The sequence below is a fragment of the Onychostoma macrolepis genome, chromosome 19 (assembly GCF_012432095.1).
Source record: "Onychostoma macrolepis isolate SWU-2019 chromosome 19, ASM1243209v1, whole genome shotgun sequence".
In the NCBI taxonomy this organism is placed as follows: domain Eukaryota; kingdom Metazoa; phylum Chordata; class Actinopteri; order Cypriniformes; family Cyprinidae; genus Onychostoma; species Onychostoma macrolepis.
In genome coordinates, this window is record NC_081173.1 from 33,170,113 (window position 1) to 33,196,236 (window position 26,124).

At 37.2% G+C, this 26,124-nt stretch overlaps 1 long non-coding RNA gene across 2 annotated transcripts; it reads right to left on the reverse strand.

The window, feature by feature from the left end:
* Nucleotides 1-20,230: 20,230 nt before the first annotated feature.
* LOC131526133 (uncharacterized) lies at nucleotides 20,231-22,840 on the reverse strand. Of its 2 annotated transcripts, none has more exons than XR_009267385.1 (5): nucleotides 21,992-22,840; nucleotides 21,564-21,637; nucleotides 21,352-21,436; nucleotides 20,827-20,938; nucleotides 20,231-20,705 (listed from the first exon to the last, which is right to left on the reverse strand). It is a non-coding gene; the product is annotated as an uncharacterized LOC131526133 (long non-coding RNA). The 2 variants fall into 2 exon arrangements; XR_009267386.1 differs by having other exon boundaries at nucleotides 20,827-21,241.
* Nucleotides 22,841-26,124: the final 3,284 nt, after the last annotated feature.

The window sequence follows — 26,124 nt, forward strand, 5'->3', positions numbered from 1 at the left end:
GATTTTAATATCCATGTTGATAATGAAAGAGATTCGTTAGGATCAGCATTTATAGACATTCTAAACTCAATTGGTGTTAAACAACACGTGTCAGGACCTACTCATTGTCGAAATCATACTCTAGATTTAATACTGTCACATGGAATTGATGTCAGTGGCGTTGAAATTTTACAGCAGAGCGATGATATCTCAGATCATTATCTAGTCTCCTGTATATTCCATATAGCTAAAGCTGTAAAGCCAACTTCTTGTTACAAATATGGTATAACCATTACCTCTACCACAAAAGACTGCTTTATAAATAATCTTCCTGACTTATCTCAGTTCCTCAGTATATCCAATAGCTCAGAACAACTTGATGATGTAACAGGAACTATGGACTCTCTCTTTTCTAGCACTCTAGATGCGGTTGCTCCTTTACGCTTAAGGAAGATTAAGGATAAGAGTCCAACACCATGGTATAATGAGCACACTCGCGCCCTAAAGAGAGCAGCCCGGAAAACTGTTTGAAAGTACCATTATGACTGGTTTTGAGGTCCAGGGTCACATACCTATCCTATTTAATAATAGTTCCAATTTTAAATGGTACATAATTGCAATTGTGTGCTATGTAGAACTTGACGACAACAACAATAATAACTAGGTACAAAATAAAAATATATAAACTAGAAGCTGGGTGTGCTCCTCAAGAAAACTATGCTATTGTAAATGTATTAAAGTCTTATTATATAGGCTATTAGGCCCTTTATATAGGCAATGTGTGCAGTTCTTCAAAGTAGCTAAAACAACTTTTACTGTCTTAATATGAAAGATAATACGCAAAGGGGAAATGTAATAACTTAATACTGATCTTCATTATGTTAACGGGCAGGGAAAAACACGAACTTCTTATGTTCATGCCGCACTGTCAGTTCGGTGGCGCAGACCACTATAAATGTATTTATTCGTGTTAAAACCATGGCTAATTTTCATAAGGGAACATGGAAACTCAGAAAGAATATTAGATGCATTGATGGTGGTGAAATTATTACCGACATTAAAACACGTTATTAACATCAACCGCCGGAGTGCTGATGTCTTTTCACGGGCATAGCTGTCCATCAATTATGATAATTTGCATTTAGCCGCAAACATGAGGTGCGAGCACCGAGTTCACCTTCAAATCATGACGTCAAATTCACATTTCACTAAAACAGCACCATGGAGGAACAAATAGTCCCATGCCAGTGGGATAACAATATGATTTGCTATAAAGTGCTCTGTGAATAAAACTCAAAATAGAAAAATAGCTAATAGATGTGCTGTGAAGGTAAATTACACAAAGTCATATCTTGTCATATCTGTCATATTATTTAGGTTCCTTGTCCAAAACGTAGCGTATTGTCTAAAACAAAAGTTATGACTCTGTGTACGTTCACATACATTGATACTGGTCTGCGCTTCATTACAATACATTTTCCCCGCGCTGCAGTGCATCGCGCAGCTTTGCCACACAAATTTTGATAGGTGGATATATAATAAAACAGGCGATGTGCCAGAGGACTGAAAGGTTCTGCCTCGGTACGGTTTGTGTCAAGCCATTGGTTAATCTGGCTGTTTGATGAAGAGAAAGAGACCAAATGTAGCAGAAATAAACATGTTAAGAATCTGTAGAAGCGGAGGACTATTATTATTATTTTTAAGGACTATTATTATGTTGTAATGTTTGGTTGACCAATCAGCGGAGATTGGCGTTTCACTCCGCCCACTTGTAGAGATCGAATATTCAAGTAGTTTATCCCTTTTCTGTCCCTGAACGTAAAAACGAAAACTGAAGCCGAATTCTTGATTTTTCGTTTTGTTTGAACAAATGAAAAACGAAAAATTTGGCGTTTTTTTTCATTTTTCAGATTTCAATATTAAATAAAAAAACGAATTATCCGAAGGTACATGGACCCTTGTGGCTTGAAAGGAATGACTTGGTTCCTCCCCTGGTGAAATCAGCTGAAAAACGAGAATTCAGCTTAAATTTTCATTTTTTGAAAATATAGAAAAATGAATAAACAGCTTGAATATTCGATTTCTACACGTGGGCGGGAATAAAACGCCCCTTTCTGCTGATTGGTCAACCTAAGATCAAACTGTGCCCTCATCAGTTCTTCCGCAGTTTTTACGCAGCAGAATAATAGTCCTCCGCTGCTGCAGTTGTACAAATTCTTTTTGCATTTATTCGCATTTATTGCAACTACATTTTTTTTTTTTCATCACACAAGCAGACTAATAAATAGCTCGACACAACGTGTACCGGGGCAGAGTCTTGACAGGGCTTTCGGTTCTTAAAGTGATAGGGGGTCTGAAAAATAATTAGCTATTTTACAGACTGTGGTACGTGCTGCGATTTATTCCAAAGGGACTTATATGATGTATTTAATGTCAAATAATCTAAATGAAGCCTGTTGCTGTGGTTCATGTTTGTGGCATGCGCCGGAGAGATGTTCAAGGAGACCGAGACACGCTAAAGCAGTGCATTCTGTTGTTCTCTTTATTTTTCAAAGGCATGACATTTTGTAGTTATTTTCAACATAACGCTACACAAATAAAAATATACATTTTACTATTCGACTATAAATGACAGAGTATTAAGTTATTTCCCCTTGATGGGGAAAAACATCCAAGTGAATATCAATCAGTACTCAATATTTAAACTGCATTTTTAATCTGCTTTAATTATGACTGCTGTTTATTTTCTGTGCACTTACATACTTGTCTGTGCTTGACTGTAGTCTGTCTGCTTATTGAGTTTATTTAACCCATCGCAATTTATCAGAACTGTGAGAGCTACTCACCTTAATGTTGTTCTAAAGGCTTATTACTTTTTTTCAAAACACACACAAAAAAAATGTCCTGCCAATTTAATGGCAGAGAATGGTGACATTAGTTTTTTTTTTGTTTTTTTTGAAGCGGATTCTTATCTGTCGTAAAATAATCCTATGCATCTCGAGGCGCATATTCCAAGCGTTCTGAAGGTATACTGTGGGTTTGGTGAGAAACGAACCGAAATGGCAAGTTATTATATTTTATGAAAATCTTGCATTGCAGTCCTGTGTGCAAGGGCATATCCTTTTGAGATATCAATTATAATCAATTTTAATAAAATACAAGACTATTTGAACGCAGAAGTCTTCAGCTGCGCTGCAATTTTTTTCATCAATAATTGATGGATGTCTAAAATATAAAAATAACTGAGGACGTCCAATCAGGTGCTCCTCGAGCTCTATTTGTGGAGGCTGAAGCTTGCCGCAAAGCCCCAGCAAAAGTAATTACCATGAATGTGTCCGGGGGAAATAGTAAGGAGATATTTGAATTATTTACTAATAAAGTGTTGTAACAGTTTCTCTGTTACTTATGTACCAGAAGTCCTCTTAAAGCCGTGCTGTTATTACTGACTTGAGCATTAGAGGGCGCTCTGTTAAGTAATGCATGGAACTTACCTATTTAAGATAGCAAAGAAGGAGAAATGGCAGGAAGTTCTTCTTTGGAGAAGCTTACCTCATGGTGGTTGGTGCCTTTGTGCCCTGTTTGAGGAACTTCATAGTTCTAAGCTCATTCAGGGTTTATGTTTGGAGCATGTATGGATTATTTGGTCTCTTAAATGTCTGGAACTAGAAGAACGGACTTACTTCTACTGCTTAAAATCAACGCTGGACGTCAAACATCTCTTTTCTGGTGGACTTTGTTTCGAAACCATCTTGGTATTCAAGTACTGTTATTTTTGCTCTTTATGTTCCAACAAAGACTGAGCAAGGTATATGGGTGGAAGTGATTACAAGCCAAGGACTATGTTTAGAATACTGGACTATACTGTAATATGCTCTGGTCCGCTCCCTGCTTACCGTGGTGATGAGATTCATAGCAGACTGTCGTCACTTAATGGCTGGATGTCTAAGTGGTGCCCGCAAAATAACATAGGCTTTATAGACAATTGGAAGAATTTTTGGGGCAGACCTGACCTGTTGAAAAGAGATGGTGTTCATCCCTCCTGGGGTGGTGCCGCTCTTCTCTCTAGAAATATGGCACATAGTCTTAGAGTTTGTACTTGACTAACTGGAGCCCAGGTCAGGAAGCAGACAGACTGGCTAAACCGATCGTCTGCTAGCCGCCTCATGTCGCCAAAGTCAGTTAACTCTCAGTACATAGAAACTTTTTCACCTAGATATCACTCTATAGAGACTGTGTCTGTTCCCCGAACTAGAAAATACAGAAAACATCCAAACCAAAGTAATAGTAACAATTTAATTGATGTTCAACAAATAAAAAAACGATATAATACAGATAAACACATGATAAAGCTTGGCTTACTGAATATTAGATCCCTTTCTTCAAAAGCACTTTTTGTAAATTATATTTTCACTGACCATAAACTAGATGTGCTTTGTTTGACAGAAACCTGGCTAAAACAAGATGATTACATTACTTTACTTTAAACGAGTCTACACCCCAAGATTACTGTTACAAACATGAACCGTGTCCAAAAGGTAAAGGGGGAGCTGTTGCTACAATTTATAGAAATATTTTCAGTATCTCTCAGAGGTTGGGTTTCAAGTATAATTCGTTCGAAGTAATGGTGCTTCATATAACGTTATCCAAAGAAACAAGTGTTAATGATAAATCCCCTGTGATGTTTGTACTGGCTACTGTATACAGGCCACCAGGGCACCATACAGACTTTATTAAAGAATTTTCTGATCTTCTATCGGAGTTAGTACTGACTGCAGATAAAGTCCTAATCGTTGGTGATTTTAATATCCATGTTGATAATGACAGATTCGTTGGGATCAGCATTTATAGACATTCTAAACTCAATTGGTGTTAAACAACACGTGTCAGGACCTACTCATTGTCGAAATCATACTCTAGATTTAATACTGTCACATGGAATTGATGTCAGTGGCGTTGAAATTTTGCAGCAGAGCGATGATATCTCAGATCATTATCTAGTCTCCTGTATATTCCATATAGCTAAAGCTGTAAAGCCAACTTCTTGTTACAAATATGGTAGAACCATTACCTCTACCACAAAAGACTGCTTTATAAATAATCTTCCTGACTTATCTCAGTTCCTCAGCATATCCAAAAGCTCAGAACAACTTGATGATGTAACTGAAACTATGGACTCTCTCTTTTCTAGCACTTTAGATGCGGTTGCTCCTTTACGCTTAAGGAAGATTAAGGATAAGAGTCCAACACCGTGGTATAATGAGCACACTCGCCCTAAAGAGAGCAGCCGGAAAATGGAGCGCAGCTGGAGGAAAACTAAATTAGAGGTATTTCGTTTAGCTTGGCGGAAAGTACCCTATCCTACAGAAAAGCATTAAAAACTGCTAGATCTGATTACTTTTCGTCTCTTCTAGAAGAAAACAAACATAACCCCCGGTATTTATTCAATACAGTAACTAAATTAACGAAAAATCAAGCATCAACAGGTGTTGGCATTTCCCAAGAGCATAGCAGTAATGACTTTATGAACTACTTCACTTCCAAGATCGATACTATCAGAGATAAAATTGTATCCCTGCAGCCGTCAGCTACAGTATCGCATCAGATAGCGCACTATAGACCCCCTGAGGAACAATTCCACTCATTCTCTACTGTGGGAGAGGAAGAATTGTATAAACTTGTTAAATCATCTAAACCAACAACATGTATGTTAGACCCGATTCCATCTAAACTACTAAAGAGCTGCTTCCAGAAGTCATAGATCCTATTTTGGCTATTATTAATTCATCATTGTCATTAGGATATGTCCCCAAAACCTTCAAATTGGCTGTTATTAAGCCTCTCATTAAAAACACAACTTGACCCCAAAGATCTAGTTAATTACAGACCGATCTCAAATCTCCCTTTTCTGTCAAAGATACTAGAAAGGTAGTATCCTCACAATTATATTCCTTCCTAGAGAAAAATGATATCTGTGAGGAATTCCAGTCAGGATTTAGATCGTATCATAGTACTGAGACTGCTCTCATTAGAGTTACAAATGACCTGCTTCTATCATCTGATCGTGGTTGTATCTCTTTATTAGTTCTACTGGATCTTAGCGCTGCGTTCGACACTATCGACCACAACATTCTTTTGAATAGACTACAAAACTTTGTTGGCATTAGTGGAAGTGCCTTAGCATGGTTCAAATCGTACTTATCTGACCGCCATCAGTTCGTAGCAGTGAATGAAGAGGTATCATATCGATCACAAGTGCAGTATGGAGTACCTCACGGCTCCGTACTAGGGCCGTTACTTTTCACGCTCTATATGTTACCCTTGGGAGATATTATCAGGAGACATGGTGTTAGCTTTCACTGTTATGCTGATGATACTCAGCTCTATATTTCTTCGCGGCCCGGTGAAACACACCAAATTGAGAAACTAACGGAATGCATAGTCGATATAAAAAATTGGATGACGAGTAATTTTTTACTGCTAAATTCTGATAAAACAGAGGTGTTAATTATCGGACCTAAAAACCCCACATGTAATAACCTAGAACATTATCTAACACTTGACAGCTGCTCTGTCAATTCTTCTTCATCAGTCAGGAACCTAGGTGTGCTGTTCGATAGCAATCTGTCATTTGAAAGCCATGTTTCTAGCATCTGTAAAACTGCATTTTTTCATCTCAAAAGCATATCTAAATTGCTACCAATGCTCTCAACGTCAAATGCAGAAATGTTAATTCATGCGTTTATGACCTCAAGGTTAGACTATTGTAATGCTTTATTGGGTGGTTGTTCTGCACGCTTGATCAACAAACTACAGTTAGTCCAAAATGCAGCAGCTAGAGTCCTTACTAGAACCAGGAAATATGACCATATTAGCCCGGTTCTGTCAACACTGCACTGGCTCCCTATCAAGCATCGGATAGATTTTAAAATCTTGTTAATTACTTATAAAGCCCTGAATGGTTTAGCTCCTCAGTACTTGAGCGAGCTCTTATCGCATTATAGTCCTCCACGTCCGCTGCGTTCTCAAAACTCCGGCCGTTTGATAATACCTAGAATATCAAAATCGACTGCGGGCGGCAGATCCTTTTCCTATTTAGCGCCCAAACTCTGGAACAATCTACCTAACACTGTTCGGGAGGCAGACACACTCTGTCAGTTTAAATCTAGATTAAAGACCCATCTCTTTAGCCTGGCTTACACATAAGACATTAATACGCTTCTATTATTCAAATCCGTTAAAGGATTGTTAGGCTGCATTAATTAGATCAACCGGAACCGGGAACACTCCCCATAACACACGATGTACTCGTTACATCGTAAGTTGAATGGCATCTACGCTAATATTTGTCTGTTTCTTTCCTAGTCTGTTTCTCAGTCCGTATCCGATCAGATGGTGGATCAGCACCAAGAGATGATGTCTACAGCCCTGATCGTCAGCGGAGACCAGGACACCAGATGACCCCCAGAGATATATCCCCAGATATATCAACCAAAAATAACAAAATAACTAAAATATAATAAAATACCTAACTATATAATACTACTATTGTTAGAAATTGCAACAAAATTAAAATAGAAATATAAACTTTTGAACTGCGGGTTTCGTCTGGTCAGAGGAGAACTGGCCCCCCGACTGAGCCTGGTTTCTCCCAAGGTTTTTCTCCATTCTGTCACAGAGGGAGTTTTGGTTCCTTGCCGCTGTCGCCTCTGGCTTGCTCAGTTGGGGACACTTAATTTCTAGCGATTATCGCCGATTTGATTGCACAGATACTATTTAAACTAAACTGAGCTAGACAATGACATCTCTGAATTCAATAATGAAATGCCTTTAACTGAAAATTGAAAATTGAGTGTTTAATCTTATCATTATACATTACTGACACTCTATCCTCCAATTTGATACTGTTAAGTGCTTTGACACAATCTGTATTGTAAAAGCGCTATATAAATAAAGGTGACTTGACTTGACTGATTTTTATTACTTCCACCCATATACCTTGCTCAGTACAAAAAATGTACTATGATGATGTACTAAAAAAGGAAGTATCCAACATGTTGGAAAAAGGAATAATAAGGCCCTCAACTTCTTCATGGGCAGCTCCTATAGTTCTAGTCCCCAAGAAGGATGGTACCATGCGTTTCTGCATTGATTATAGAGCTTTAAATGCCAAGACACCTTTAGATGGATTTCCGATGCCGCAAATTCAAGACATCCTTGAGTCCATGTATGGTTCTTCCATTTTTAGTACATTGGATCTCAAAAGTGGCTATTGGCAGGTGTTGATGGATGAGGCTAGCATTCCAAAAACTGCTTTTGTAACCAAAAACGCACAATATGAATTTGTTTGTCTACCGTTCGGATTGAAAAACTCTGCTGCAACTTTTCAGCGCCTGATGAATACTGTCTTGAGAGACTGTCTCGGAAAGTTCTGTTTTGTATATCTCGATGATATTGTGATTTATTCCAAAAAAACCCAAGAACATTTTGAACACCTTAAACAGCTCTTTGATGTGTTAGAAGCAGCTGGCTTGACTCTAAACCTGTCGAAGTGCAACATGCTCCAAAAATCCATCACTTTCTTGGGACATGTAGTGTCTGCCGAGGGAGTTCGTACTGAAACCACCAAAGTAGAGGCTGTCCAAAATGTGCCTGTCCCAACAACTCTCAAAGAGGTACAACGCTTTTTGGGTCTTGCTGGGTGGTACCATAGGTTTATTCCACACTTTTCTGAAATAGCCGCACCATTGCACTCTCTTAAGAACAAAAATGTTGCCTGGGACTGGACGATGGAATGCCAGCAGGCCTTTGATAAACTGAAAAAGGCTCTTCAAAAAGCTCCTGTGTTGATTCCCCCAGACTTCACAAAGAGTTTTAAAGTTCAGACAGATGCCTGTGATGTCGGCCTGGGAGCTGTGTTGACTCAAGATCATGACGGAGCTGAACATGTTATAGCTTATGCATCAAGGCTTCTTCATGGAGCTGAAAAGTCATATTCCACGGCTGTGAATTGCGTCTGGCAGTGATTTGGGCAGTTGAGTAATGGAAACAGTATTTGGAAGGGAAACATTTCGAAGTGTTTACAGACCATGCTGCTCTTACATGGGTTTTCAATCACCCGCGCCCAACTTCACGACTGACCAGGTGGGCTTTGAGGTTACAAAGCTTTGACTTCACAGTTAAATATCGAAAGGGACAGTGTAATGTGGTACCCGATACTCTCTCTAGGGGTATACCTTTACAGGAGATAAAGGGTCAGATTGCTATTTGTCAGGCGACTAACATTGGATCAGACTTACCTGTCAGCTGGGATGAAATTGGAATTGCTCAGAAACGGGATCCATTACTTAAGCCGCTATGGGATGCAGCTAAGTTACCTGTAACAGACCCTAGCCGAATTCATTATGTCATTCAGAACGATTATTTATTTAGATGTGTGCCTAACAAACATCAAGGGGAGACTATGCAAGTAATTATACCATTGGCTTTGAGAGAGAACTTCTTGCAATTTGCCCATACCAATCCCTTGAGTGGACATCTGGGGCGGATGAAAACTCTGAGACGTTTACTTAACGTTGTCTATTGGCCGGAGACACGCAAGGATGTGTGGAGTTTTTGTACAACCTGCCAAACTTGTCAGATTTATAAACCAAGAATCTCCAAGCTGTCTGGTCATCTACAGTCAACGGCAGTGGTAGAACCCGGCCACATGTTGGGTGTTGATCTCATGGGTCCCTTCCCAAGGAGTTCACAGTCCAATGAATACCTTATGGTGGTGGTAGACTACTGCAGTAAATGGGTGGAATTATTTCCTCTGAGATCTGCTAAGACTCACCTGATTGTTAACATCTTGATAAAGGAGATATTCACTCGATGGGGTACACCCACCTATCTGGTCTCCAACCGTGGACCCCAGTTTACAGCACAACTACTGAATGATGCCTGTAAATGCTGGGGGGTTAGTCAGAAGTTGACAACGGCATACCATCCTCAAACTAATATCACTGAAAGAACTAACCGAACTCTAAAGGCTATGATATCCTCCTATGTGAAGGGCAATCACAGACAATGGGATAGATGGATATCTGAGTTTAGGTATGCCATAAACACGGCATGGCAGGAAAGTACTGGTCTAACCCCTGCAGAGATTGCATTAGGCCGCAAGTTAAAGGGACCCTTGGAACGTCTCATCCGAAATCCACCTAGTCCTGATCATATAGCGTATAGTACTGTTGAGAGACATCAAGAACTGATTGAACAAGTAAAAGAAAAGACTAGTCAAGCTCAAGAACGACAAGCAAGGTACTATAACAGAAGAAGGAAACTTGAGTCGTTCGAAGAGGGAGACTTAGTCTGGATACGTACTCACCCTCTGTCTCGGGCTTCAGACTCCTATATGGCCAAACTGGCACCAAAATGGCAGGGTCCAGCTAAAATTTTAAAAAGGTTAAACAATGTTAACTACCAGGTAGTGAAGTTGGATGACTCAAAAGTTGAAACTTTTCATGTAGAGAAAATAAAAAAGTTTTATGGAGCGGTCTAAAAAATGTTTTTTAAGGGGAGGGGTGTGTAACAGTTTCTCTGTTACTTATGTACCAGAAGTCCTCTTAAAGCCGTGCTGTTATTACTGACTTGAGCATTAGAGGGCGCTCTGTTAAGTAATGCATGGAACTTACCTATTTAAGATAGCAAAGAAGGAGAAATGGCAGGAAGTTCTTCTTTGGAGAAGCTTACCTCATGGTGGTTGGTGCCTTTGTGCCCTGTTTGAGGAACTTCATAGTTCTAAGCTCATTCAGGGTTTATGTTTGGAGCATGTATGGATTATTTGGTCTCTTAAACGTCTGGAACTAGAAGAATGGACTTACTTCTACTGCTTAAAATCAACGCTGGACGTCAAACATCTCTTTTCTGGTGGACTTTGTTTCGAAACCATCTTGGTATTCAAGTACTGTTATTTTTGCTCTTTATGTTCCAACAAAGACTGAGCAAGGTATATGGGTGGAAGTGATTACAAGCCAAGGACTATGTTTAGAATACTGGACTGGTTTTTATGCTCTTGTTCTAACTGTTGAATTCTCAATTGTTCTCATGTTGAAGGTTCTGGGTAATTATATTTAATACACTTGACTCATGAGTACAATTGGTCGGTTTGGTCCCTCATTTCATGTGACACTTACACAAAAGATAAAGGTATAGTTGTTACAGTGTTTTCTCTGTCAGTGTCGCAAAGATCTCCACATTAGATGGGCATTTAGAGAGAAGTGCATCTTCACGGATTATAATATAAGAGTTTTTGTTATTGATTTGATTTATTTCGTTAAGTAGTTATTTAAAGCTTTCTATAGATATATATATCATGTCTGTGAGGCATGTATTCGCTGACTTTCGGTTCATTTTTGTGAAGTGCTCCTATTCAAGATGAGATGGCAGAAAGCGCATCGTTTTCTTAAAAGCAGGACATTTTGTTGATATTGTGAGTGCACACAAATAGAAGTAGACCCTTTACAGTTCCGAATGATGTATTACTCTTACCTTTATGAGCAAAAATTACGGCGTAAGTTGTTTCCATTGAAAAAAATGCAATTGATTGCGCATGGCGCCTCCATGTCCTGCGCTTTAGCTTCGATCTCCGCACAAACTATTGGATGCAGCACACATTTATGTAGGTTTAACGTTTAAACATTGCTTGAACTGTTTTAGTATATCTATAGATTTTATTTTAGGCAAGTCGTGATGATTTGAGAAGGCTAAATTGATCAAGCATAGGCTATGATCAGCCTGCCGGTCTGCCGCTGGCCGCTTGGTCGTTACTTTAAGAAAAAATAAACGTTTGGAGCATTTTTTTTTGTTTGTTAAATACGTTTTTCTAAATTAACTTAGCCTAATTAAAAAACAAAACGAAATATAATCACTTTGCCATTACATACAAAACTGAACTATTTTAATAGCTGAAACAGTATTATAATCTGATTTGGGAGAAGGGGGAAAAGACAATGATTTCAGATTTTCAAATGATTTCAGAAGCACCCTCAGTGATTTGATTCAGGAACCAGGCATGCCTGTATCTGGAGATTATAACTTTATATATTTATATATTATATTTCTATATTTACCCCATATATTAAACCGTGTGTAGCGCTCTAACACGGTACTGTACTTTGAGCAACCATGGTCCTCTCCGATACCGCGACCCAAATAGCACACAAAATTTTGACAAAATTATATCCCAGTATATAATTTCATGATGATAAAGTTCCCAGGATTCTGCTGTCTATTTTAAAAATCATATTTGTATTAAGTCTCTGCATTGTTCCAAAGATGGCTCTAGTTCTCAACAGGAGAAGCATTACTAAATTTGGCCAAAGAAAAACTCTTTAATTTACTAAATTTAGATACTAAATTATCTAAAATTTTCTATATTAATTTGTGCATTTTTCAAATGTTTATTAAAAGTACAAAAATTCATTTTAAAAAATCTGAAAAGAAGTCAATATTTTACTTTTTCGGGTAACATTTTGTGTGTACGGTTCTAATTTCAGTTTTGGTTTTCAGCACAGCATTTAAAAATATAATAACCATTTTCATTTTTTTTGGTCTGGGTTAAAAAACGAAAAACGAATGGACACAAAAGTACACAGATTCAAATGCTCTTCAACTCTATGCATTTGAATCATCTGAACAAAATACATGACTAAAATAATTTACAGACTTTACAGAACACATTTGATTTTTGCCTGTAAATAAATTTTTTCACACTATACTTTTAGTAGTCTGAAATTATAGTTATAGTTAAAATTATTGTATAGTTACTGTATAGTTACTACTTTCGCTTATTTACTCCCCAACACAGCCTACATACATAGCACTAAAATTCATTATTTTTTTGAGCAGTAATTTTATTTGTGATATGAAACATTTGTTCCATAAATATTTGATCGGTTGTCCAAACAGACTTCATGCTTAGATGGGAATGTTTATTTATTTATTCATTTTATTTATAAATATATAGAATCACCAATGTTTAGAGTTTGCGAAAGCAAGCTTTGGTACATCTAGAGCTGAGTGCTGCCAGAAGTTGAGAGACAAAGACAAAAAACATGAACGGGAATGAAACTGTATTGGGTTAACTTTTTTTGCCCCTATTTACATTCATATTTATATTACACACACAAACTGCATACTAGATGAATCACTGTCATAGCTTCTATGAAGATATAAATGAGACATATTTACTGATATTTTAACAAAAACACACTGAATAGTTCTAGGTTATATGCCATGCTATATACTTAAAAATATACTCACCTTTGTCACTCATTTTTTCTTTGTTAGGTATTGAAGACTTGTGAAAACTGTAAATAATTCAATCACTTATTTGTTATTTGAAAGCACAAATGGTCTGTTTAAAACACAAAACCTGAACAAACACTCACTGAGTGATTTTAAGCTGAGGCAAACCTTTTTATGCTATTCTTGAGCTTATCTGGTAAATCTTGCACGTCACACTACCATCTCAACAATTCAGAAATCTTAGCACTGTTATGAAAGGTTTCATGTGAAATGGGAGAAACATTCCTGACATAATCTCTCTTCAGCTCTACATCAGTGTCTTTTTTTATAATGCAAACAAGGAATGTGACACCATTTAAAAAACAAAACAAAAAAAAACATGCTAACATGACAAATCTATTCTGATAACTCCTGTGTATGTATGTGTATGTATGCGTGGAACAACAAATAATAACAGCAATAATAATTTTAACAATAAACACTCATTTCATCATGAATAATAGGAGCTGGAGGATAAAGCAGAGAGAAGATGATAATAATAGTAGTAGTAGTAATAATAATAATAATAAATTGTAATCTAAGGCTGCCTTGAATCCCTCTGTGCCCATGGCATAAGTTGGTTACTACCCATGACCACAACGGGACATCAGGGAGAGATGCAGTGGGGCACGGGGTCAACGCTTACCTTATACTCCTGCCCCCTTAAATGCATGAACGATTTTAATGCATTAATTGTTATTATTACTATTATTTGTTATGTGTTATCAAAGTTTTCACTTTCCTTAAATGCCTCTGTCAGAATGTGAAAGGTCTCCCTGTGCAATGATGATTTTCACACTCTGTTCATTGATTTATCTGGTTGGAGCTCAACAGGTCACCGTAGATTTACGTAAAAGAGTACAATGAATGAAAGACTACAGAGCAAACTTACAAATGCTGAGTAGACAGTGACTCCTACAGTCATAAATGACACCTCACACTGTGTCACCTACATAAATGGATTTGTTTAACAGGTTTATAGTAAATAGTACTCCAAATAATGCTGGAGTTCAAATTTTTATATGCATTACATAGATTTAAAATTGTTTCATTTTCAACTATTGGAGCAGTACTTTGCTTGAATGCTGTAGTTTCATAGAGTTGATTACACTAAACAAAAGTTTGACTATAACCAGAGCAGGTCATAATGATTGTCTTATCACATGAAGACAGCTAATAGCTGCTCAGAAACAGAGAGAGATCTAACACAGGAGTCAAGGGTCAAGAGCCCAATAATGCAAACACTGATCTCCATGATGGTGGCATCATTTTAACCAATAAAACATCAACATCTGATCCTCTGTAATTCTCAATAACAGCAGGTGTTCATCACTAGTGCACAATCATCATTTAATTAGACACTTAATTATCTCATTAACTTTAACTCTTTGAGGACTTGGGATTTGAGTCGAGACTCGTTTGTGACTTGAAAGGAATGTCTTGGTTCCTCCTCTGGTGAAATCAGCTGCTGAGTTCATGGGTGGAACAAACACATGGCAGGACTTTTACTTTCTGACCCCTGGACTTTACACCTCTGTATATGTATATATATATATACAACACAACAGGAAGTTGACTGTTAGGTTTTACAGTATTTTGCTGTTTTTTTGTCTTGATTTTACGGTGAAATACCGGCAGCTGTGGTTGCCAGATAGCTACTGTTTTTTACAGTTTGCTTCCGTAATTAAATTAACAGTATATTTCTGTTAAAAATACATTTCACAATGTGTTTTTTTCATCTCACACATTTAACTCCTTTAATCCCACAGCAAAATCCTCTTAAAGTGCACTTATATGTGTCCACACTTAATATTAATTAATTAGTAATTAAATGAGGATTGAGCTTTAGTTATGAACACCTGCTGCTAACAAGCAGAATCACTGAAGGAAAGAGAATCAAGGTGCAGAGAAACAACTTACAACCAAAGCCAAAGATGAAATCAACTGAAATAAAACACATTAAATCTCTGAAGCTCAGATCTTCAGAGATTTAATGTTTTATTTCAGAGGATGATTAAACAACTCCACAAACAGCATCACCAGCTTCACTTATTACTAACCAGTGTGACTTTATTTCTGTCATACGTGTACGAAAGCTCTTATTGAGATTTTAGTTGTTGTTTTTTCATTTGAAGTCATCATAATGGTGATCGGTGTTAGCTTCAGTTGGGCTCTTGAACCTTGACTTTTTAAAAATAGTTTTTCTTTGGTTGCTTTAATTAGCAGTTTTTATAGCAAGAAAAGCCAAAAGAATCTATGATCAGATAAAATGTTATGTCAAGACTATTATATACTAGTCTGATTCACTTCTCACCTGACGTTTAATCTCTCTTAAATTACACCACTGATACTACTGCAATTAATTATTGTTAAATATACTTAAGCACTATATGCACAAATACAAGCTTCAAACTATGGCATATCTTAAACACACACAGATATCAACAGTCAGCCTTTGAACCTCAACATTGGTCACAATCAAAAAAATAATAATTCATGCTGCAATGCATGCTGGGAGTTTTGTATGCATGCATTGCGCCATGCTTTTTAAAAATTATTATTATTAATAATCACCATTGTTAAGATTCATGTGCTGATTTTTGATATCTGTGTGTGTCTAAAAGGTGCTGTAGCTCTAAAGGTTAGGTGCTAGAATGTTTTTAAATTTCATCACAATAGTTTGTCAACTTATCTTGTAGAATAATATTGCTATCATAAACAATAAAAAATTTACTTGACACATTTTATTAGACACTTAATCAGATGAGTGACCCAAGTCATGAAATGATGAGTACATCATTATCATTAATTTAAAAAAACTGCTTTATCACAATTGCAAATTTGCAAACACCGCTTCGAGAGCAGAAAAAAAAAATACATTCAAGGGTCAAGAGCCCAACTAAAGCAACCACTGATCGCCAAAATGGCGAAATCAAACAAAACAATTTTAATCTCTATTAGACAGTCATCGTGAGCTGACCTGAACATATTCAAATTAACTTTTTGTTGTTGTGTTCATTTATTTGTTTAGGTTTTGCATTACCAACCCTGTGGAACACAGACATCCAGAACCAGCGTATGAATCTCAACAATGGTGACAATCAACAAAATCAACAACTTATCATACGATCCTCAACAGTGGTGACAATAATTATTCATACTGCAGTGCATGATGGGAGTTTGTTTTTACTATGGTGTTACCCAGCATGCACTGCAGCATGAATAATTATTGTCACCACTGTTGAGGATCGTATGATAAGTGTTCATGTGTAAAAGCCTGAGCAGATATATTCTTTTCCTATGTTGAAGCATCACTGTGGTATTTGTTTAATAGGACTTTTTGTTTTCCTTTTCAGGTTCTGTAATAGCTGAATGTCAGTCAGTAAACCACAAAGACCACCTGATGTTCATTCAAACTAGTTATAAGCAGAAAGAATAAACTAATCTGCTACTTCAAGCTTTTGATTCAGCAATGTACAAACGTTTGCTGTGAAACAATATTGCAATTGCTTAGAAACAAATTACTTCGTATTACTAACAGGGTCAAACTAAAGCAACCCTGGACCACAATTATGATGGTGGTGTTGTGTTTGTGTGTGTTTTCCTGTCTTTTCTTGACAAATAAAACATCAACATCTAAACCTCTGTTAATACTCAATAAGAGATCCTGCAGACATAAAATAAAGTCAGTCTGATAATAAGTGAAGCTGGTGATGCTGTTTGTGGCATTGTTTAATCAGATGTAGTTCTTGTGTTTCTCTTTACTTCAATAATGCTGCTTATTAACAGCAGGTGTTCATCACTAATGCACAATCATCATTTAATTTATTCACTTAATTATCTCATTAATTGTAACTCTTTGAGGACTATCAATCTGACATGGCTGCGGTTGGAACTGAACTGCGGGTTTCGTCTGGTCAGAGGAGAACTGGCCCCCGACTGAGCCTGGTTTCTCCCAAGGTTTTTTTTTCTCCATTCTGTCACAGAGGGAGTTTTGGTTCCTTGCCGCTGTCGCCTCTGGCTTGCTCAGTTGGGGACACTTAATTTCTAGCGATTATCGCCGATTTGATTGCACAGATACTATTTAAACTAAACTGAGCTAGACAATGACATCTCTGAATTCAATAATGAAATGCCTTTAACTGAAAATTGAATGTCTTGTCATTTAACGTTATTGACACTATTTTCCTATTTTTATATTGTGAAGTTGCTTTGACACAATCTGTATTGTTAAAAGCGCTATATAAATAAAGGTGACTTGACTTGGGATTTGACTTGGTCCCACCTCTGATTAACAATCTATATATTGTAATTCATAATTACATTTTAAGCATGTAACTATAATGACAGCTTTAGTTTTAAGAAAATACAAACAATATATACACAAGGAATCACTTTTATGCCCTTTCATGAGAGTGAATAAGAAAACTTACTTTATGATGATATGGTTATAAATTTCTGTTAATCTCTGATCAGTTGTCTGACCGCGATGTGTTGTTCACTGATGAGGAGAGGATGCATGTGCATGGATACATATATTCTGTATATCAGCCTTCCTCTCATTTACGTAGAATGCAAATAAAACAGTGTTTTCTGTAAATGGAAGCTGTTCTTGTAAGTCAGTGTGCCAGAGCCCATCCCCTAGAGGGAGAAGGGTCTGTCTGCAGACTGCAAGAGAGGGGCGTAACTGGAAGGAGGTGTAACTTGAAGAAAGGGGCGTAACTTGAAGTTGTCCAAATCACACAGAACCACGCGAGATGTCAAAACGAGATGTTGTCGGGCTGTGTCCGAAACCGCATACTTTCTTCAATAAGTACTTACTTAACGAGCGCTAAAAGAGTACATACTCAACAGCCTGAATGCGTTAAGTATGAATGCGATTTGGATATCATCCGTTATGTTGACGTTATCACGTGACCTAAGACGTTATAACAAGCGCAACAAAAGATATGAGTGACAGGTTTAATTTTTAATTTCATCTAAATTTGCTCATTTTGTGGTCTTGTTGAAGAAACAGCTGCCCTTTTATTTTGTGATTGTAGTAGTCAATACATTTTGTGTTGATTTAAGTTCTTATATTTGTAACTCCACTAATGTGATCCACAGTTTTATCCTTAAAGCATTTTTATTTTATTTTTATTACAAAACCCAAAATTGTTATCTCTTGAATATTTTAATTATTTTATCATCCACAAGCAAACGTGGCTTAAATCTCCTGTTTTCTTTTTCTTGTTGAATTTAACTTTCTTGTTTCATCCTCGCTTCTAAAAAAATCGTCATGATGAATTATTCAAAGATATTTAACCTCGTCACTGTGCTTTTTTTTCTGTGTATATTATCTCATACTATGATGAACGCATGAAATTTTTGTTTACCGTTTTATGCCATTTATGATTGTTCATTGTTAGATACAACCATCTTTCCCTGATCTTTTATGTAATAAGTTCGGCAATAATAAAAAAAGAGGGACAGGTGCACTAACACCTCATATCATCACTAACTCAACAATCTAGTACGGTTTTCCTCAGCGTTTGAGATGTCAGCACAAAGGACATGTCGGGCAGCTGCTCGAAGATCTCGCCTTTGGAGAAGACTGTTGATTTTATACTCTAAAAATGTAAGTATTTGTACTTAAAAATTAAGATTACCCCAGAATGAATTGCATCATTTTCCCACCCCAACACTTACACGCAATAATAATGATAAGTGCTAACCAATAATTATAATTTTTTTAAACTTAAAATGACAAACAAGTAAAACAAGCAAAATTTATTTTTTGTCGTGACATGGCTATACATGAATATACACTAGTTGAACAAATGCAGTCGAAGTGAATACATCAATTTTCAGTCAAGCAATTAATACATTAAAATATATTTTATTTAATGACAACAATAAGAAACATGAATAAATAAGTATAAGAATGAATAAAAGGAAGCATCACAATAAATACATACAATATACAAGTCAACAACAGATGAAACAAAGCTTCATTCAAACTTATTGTTCTAACAATCATAACGGATATCATCCGTTATGTTGACGTTATCACGTGACCTAAGACGTTATAACAAGCGCAACAAAAGATATGAGTGACAGGTTTAATTTTTAATTTCATCTAAATTTGCTCATTTTGTGGTCTTGTTGAAGAAACAGCTGCCCTTTTATTTTGTGATTGTAGTAGTCAATACATTTTGTGTTGATTTAAGTTCTTATATTTGTAACTCCACTAATGTGATCCACAGTTTTATCCTTAAAGCATTTTTATTTTATTTTTATTACAAAACCCAAAATTGTTATCTCTTGAATATTTTAATTATTTTATCATCCACAAGCAAACGTGGCTTAAATCTCCTGTTTTCTTTTTCTTGTTGAATTTAACTTTCTTGTTTCATCCCTCGCTTCTAAAAAAAATCGTCATGATGAATTATTCAAAGATATTTAACCTCGTCACTGTGCTTTTTTTTCTGTGTATATTATCTCATACTATGATGAACGCATGAAATTTTTGTTTACCGTTTTATGCCATTTATGATTGTTCATTGTTAGATACAACCATCTTTCCCTGATCTTTTATGTAATAAGTTCGGCAATAATAAAAAAAGAGGGACAGGTGCACTAACACCTCATATCATCACTAACTCAACAATCTAGTACGGTTTTCCTCAGCGTTTGAGATGTCAGCACAAAGGACATGTCGGGCAGCTGCTCGAAGATCTCGCCTTTGGAGAAGACTGTTGATTTTATACTCTAAAATGTAAGTATTTGTACTTAAAAATTAAGATTACCCCAGAATGAATTGCATCATTTTCCCACCCCAACACTTACACGCAATAATAATGATAAGTGCTAACCAATAATTATAATTTTTTTAAACTTAAAATGACAAACAAGTAAAACAAGCAAAATTTATTTTTGTCGTGACATGGCTATACATGAATATACACTAGTTGAACAAATGCAGTCGAAGTGAATACATCAATTTTCAGTCAAGCAATTAATACATTAAAATATATTTTATTTAATGACAACAATAAGAAACATGAATAAATAAGTATAAGAATGAATAAAAGGAAGCATCACAATAAATACATACAATATACAAGTCAACAACAGATGAAACAAAGCTTCATTCAAACTTATTGTTCTAACAATCATGTTTTTACAGACGGTGAACCCACATCCTACAGTCATCTCAACACAGCTGAGCCAGTTCTGCAGCTGTGCTGTGCTTCACAATCTTGCTCTTCTCAATGAGGACATCGTTGACCCAGAGGATGAGGAAGACCATGATGACACCCCTGAACCACACAACCTTGAGGCAAGAGCAGGAGAACATGTGCGGGATAATCTGTGTCTGCTTCAAACATTCGTGTGCTGCTCTCCATGAGCACCACTACCTGTAAAACATTTAAACAGAGTTAAACATTTACAATTCATGTTGTCAGCTTTCCATTTCTTGCCAAATTTTATTTCATGTTTACAATTACATGCATTTTTTTTTAGTTGTAGCTTTATTACTTCTGTAGTTGGCTAAACCACTGAACTGGTGAGCAGAAGGTTGCTGGTTCGTCACTGGCGTGTCCTTCAGCAAGGCTCTTTTCTCCAGGTTGATCCAGGGGATTGTAGGTCCCTGTAATAACAGCACTGGAAATCACTTTCGATAAAAGCTTCATGACTATTTTTTGATGATGCTTGTGAAGCTTCTGAAAGTCAGCCTTCACTGTATGAACAGAGACCAGCAGAATAAACTTGACCAATGTCACATCCTCGATGTCTTTTGGTCTTTCTCTAGATGTTCTCGCTGGCTCTGGGGTCACTGATGATGAAGAGACCACAGCTGAGGGCAGGTGCAGTGTTGGAGCGTCTCATTCATGGCACTGGATCATTTCCAGGATGCTGCTGTGGACTCTCCATCCTCAGCGCTCACAGCAGCCTGCAGACATTTCAGATCATACAAAAACGCCCAAACATAATACACAAGCAGTCATTTTAACAGCACAATGTCATCTGATCTCTGTATTAAAAGTAATAAAATGATCTTACTTTATCCTTTTGTTTCAGGTTTTCCCTTTTTTCCACAAATGTCGCTGTCACCTTGTCTTGCAGGTCCTGCTCCACCACAGAAGATCTGCAGCAAATGCACAGGAATCAAGAATCAGAAAAGTGCTGTAATAGTTGTTTGAAATTACAATAATTAAAATAAACTACAATTTAAGATTTAAAAGATGTTTTATTGATGTCTGTAGTGTACTCACTGAGAGTCTTTGATGGCAGCATTCCTTCATCAGTCACTCTGCACCGGATATACACTCGTGTGTCTCATCTGTCCCTGTAACATCAGACAAGAGTCAGTCAGCTGTGATTTATCTGCTCAATACTGCATTTACATGTTGAGGTAGTTGCTGATGTAACTCCCTTTTTATCTAACACAAGTTAGGCCATAGTTCAATTAGGACATTTGAGTAGCTTTTATAAACGTGCCTTGGATAAAAACACTACTGATGGGCATCTTGAGACAAAACAATTATTTTAAGATCAGTCAGTTCAAGTTGCTTTCAGTTAAAACAGCCCAGACATGCATTTTAGTCTGGGACTACTCTTGACTAGCCTTGTCGTCTTTACACCTTTTGAATTATATATTGCTTACACCTACTGAAAATAAAAAATAAAAAAATATTCTCACCTTGTCAATATACAAGCGGCCATCTTGCCAATAACATCTCGTTTTGACATCTCGCGTGGTTCTGTGTGATTTGGACAACTTCAAGTTACGCCCCTTTCTTCAAGTTATGCCTCCTTCCAGTTACGCCCCTCTCTTGCAGTCCGCAGACAGACGCTATTGCCTAGAGGAGCCTCAGAAAAACAAAATCTTATGCAGCAGTATGCGAGAAGCCCCTGTCTGCAGCCTGGAAATCAGGGCGGGGCTGCACGTGTCGCCCCGCCCCACACCTACTCTGATTGGTTCGATCGTCTTTCATAGGCATACGTGATAGGAAATGTGTGCGTAGTTAGTGTAGGATGGAGTATGTTGTTTAAAAAGCTAAAAACGCTGTGCAGTTTTTACAAAGCCTTCATTATAATGCACAGGAAAAAAAAAAAAAAAACATTAGCCTGTAACTCGCCATGTCCCTGAAATTATTGTTTTGCTAAATTAAGCTAGTCTTTAGGCTAACAGACAAACTGATTCAAAGTAATTTGCTTCTAAGCAATTGCAATATTTCTTCACAACAAACATTTGTGCATTGCTGAATCAAACCGTGAAGTAGCAGATGAGCTTAAACTTTCTGCCTATAACTCACGATGAATGAACATCACAAAGTGGTCTGTCTTTGGTTTACTGACCTGCCAGAAAAAAGAAAAAAAAATTCCTATTAAACAAATGCCCCCATAATACTTAAATATTGAAAAAGGAAGAGAAGAAAAGGACTGTATCGGTTCAGGTTTTTTGACATGAACACTTATTTTACTTATTTGTTCTGTTGAATCTCTATCTTACTATGACGCTCTGTTGTTTAAAGTGATAAAAATATAACTTAATTTGGTAACACTTTATTTTAGGGTCTCTTAACTAGTTGCTTATTAGCATGCATATTACTAGAATATTAGCCATTTATTAGTACTAATTAAACATATTAATGCTTTATTCTACATCCCTAATCCTACCCAACACCTAAACTTAACAACTACCGCACTAACTATTAATAAGCAGCAAATTAGGACTTTATTGAGGGAAAAGTTGTAGTTAATTGTTAATTAGTGTTCCCTATTCTAAAGTGTTACCCTTAATTCCCACCATATACTGTATCTGATATTATCTATCAAACTATTCTGACTAATTTGATCGTTCGCTCTTAATCTAAAAATGTGAGTGCAGCACGTTAGCATTCGTTAGCCGGTTAGCTTGTCATTCGCATTTCTATTCGCGTCTATTATTGTTTTCTTTTTTTCTCGCCCCGTTTCATTTCTCACTTGCTCTGTTTTTCACGAGTTCATCAAACAACAGTGGTAAGTACAGTGGGGAAATAAATTATTTGTGGATGTGTGCAAACCTGGTGGCCAACCACAAGAAACGTCTGACCTCTGTGATTGCCAAAAAGGGTTTTGCCATCAAGTACTAAGTGATGTTTTGCGAAGAGGTCAAATATTTATTTGACTTATTAAAATGCAAATCAATTTATATCTTTTTTGAAATGCGTTTTTCTGGATTTTTTTTGTTGTTATTCTGTCTCTCACTGTTAAAATAAACCTACCATTAAAATTATAGAGCAGGGGATCAAATAATTTTTTTCCCGACTGTAAATCATTCATCAATCACTGTGAGTAATGGCTTCTTCTCCTGCTATTGTTGTTTGTACTGTTTGCCACATGTACAGTTTATCTGTCTCTGTCAGCAGCGAGGGATTCACATGTGATAAATGCAGGGAAATAGTTAGGCTGACAGAGAAGGTTTTAGAACTAGAGACACGCATCCAAACTTTAGTTGAGGACAGTAAGAATGTGAGGGCTGTAGATACTGCTTTGGATGCGACTAGCTCAGGGAGTCCTGTACATTGTTCGGTTTCGGTTGAGCCCGTGCAGCAGGGCAACTGGGTGACTGTGAGGAGGCCTAGTCGCGGGTCAAAACTCCACTCTTCCGTTCCGATCAGAACATCAAACAGGTTCTCCCCACTCAGTGAAGCACCCACTGAGAAACCTGATGAAAGTGCTCTAGTTATTGGCGATTCTGTTATGCGGAACGTGAAAATAGAGACACCAGCCACCATAGTCCATTGTTTACCAGGAGCCAGAGCGCCTGACATCTTGGCAAATTTAAAAGTGCTGACTAATGCTAAATGTAAATTCAGTAAGATTGTTATCCACGTCGGCGCTAATGATGTTCGACTTCGCCAGTCGGAGATCACTAAAAATAATGTTAAAGAGGTGTGTGAACTTGCAAGTACGATGTCAGACACTGTAATATGCTCTGGTCCGCTCCCTGCTTACCGGGGTGATGAGATTCATAGCAGACTGTCGTCACTCAATGGCTGGATGTCTAAGTGGTGCCCGCAAAATAACATAGGCTTTATAGACAATTGGACGAGTTTTTGGGGCAGACCTGACCTGTTGAAAAGAGATGGTGTTCATCCCTCCTGGGGTGGTGTCGCTCTTTTCTCTAGAAATATCAAGTCAAGTTGAGCTTTATTGTCATTCCGCTACATGCGGGGGCATACAGTGGAACGAAATATCGTGCCTCACAGGACCACGGTGCTACATAAATACAGGCATACAGCAATGAAGTAAAACAATATAAATATATACACAACTATCCTACTGATAGATTTGATTATAAATATACTATATATAAAAAAAAAGTTTTACCTATACATAAACTAAAAAAAACAAACAATACAAACTATACGAGTGCTTCAGATAAATACTGTTGTGGGATGACAAATTTATTTAAATGTTTAATTTAGATTCCAATGTAATAATATACAAACTGAAGAAGTTATATACATTGTGTTTAGCATTTATGGTGAAGATGATGACATCAGATGAACGATTCTGTTTAACAAAGTTTGTAGCACGAGGTCCCTGCCAGTTCCTGTTCTCTTATTGTAAGTGAAATGAGCCAGACGACGGAGACTCTTGCCTTTTGTTTGTAATGGCTCTTGGGGCCCCTGCCCCAATCTTTGGGCAGTTAGGCTGATTAGATTAGGAGTGGTTAAATGGGGCAAGATGCTATACCTGAATACTTCTTTGCATGCTTTAAGGTCTCACCCAGGTGCTTTGTTTCCATTCCTAAGCACTGCCCCCTAAATGTATATACACTGCAATGTATCACTGCTTTTAGTTTAGACTTGGATGACTACAGTGACGCGCAGAGAGTTCTCAATAAAGAGTAACTTCTGTATGAAAGATATCCCAACGTCTCCTGGTCTCTGCTTCGTAGAAGATAAAAGTTCACAACAGATGGTGCCGTGACCCGGATAGAGTTCCAGCTTCCTCACCTGAATCCAGATTGAAAACTTCAAGCTCAAACAAAGATCTGCTTCCAGACTGCATCTTTTGGAATCCAGCGAAAACTTCAAGCTGAACAAAGATTTCCAGACTGAATTTTTTCTCTCAACCAAGGTTGTGGTGAGTGCTGTCTCTAATCCAAAAGAACCTTTAAGACCAGTACAAAGTTGTTATCCTCTGCGCCGTCAGAGAAGAGTTAACAGACAGCTGTAGGGTTTGGTTAGCTAAGTTATCCTCTAAAAATGTCCTTTTAGAGATGAAAGTTATCCTCTGTCCAGGCAGGGAAGATTAGCATCACGTGCTAATAGTGTGTTACCCTCTGTTTTTCAGGCAGGGAAGTTTAGCATCACGTGCTAATAGTGTGTTACCCTCTGTTTTTCAGGCAGGGAAGATTAGCATCACGTGCTAATATTGGTTATCCTTTGTTTTAGGCAGAGAAGGTTAGCATTTCATGCTAATAATTTTGGTTTATCCTCTGTTCTTGTAGGCAGGGAAGTTAAGTGTGAAGTGTTGGTAATTTGGAAAGTTAACAATAGTTAAGCTGTGTTAACAAGTGTACCCTCTGTTGATCAGAGAAGTTTTAGTGTTTGTTTGTGTGGTACAGAAGAAACGTACAAAATGGTTAGAAGGAATGCTAGGCTGATTCCAACAACAGAAAAGGGTGGTCTTGCGACTCCATTGTGGTCAGATAGTGAATTCAAAACACTGTTAGGGGAACAAATGAACGTAATAATCACTGAGAAAGTTAGAAAAGAACTAACGCAGAAATATGAGCTCCATCCAGACAAGACTTGGTCTGTAGATGAGTGTAAAAAG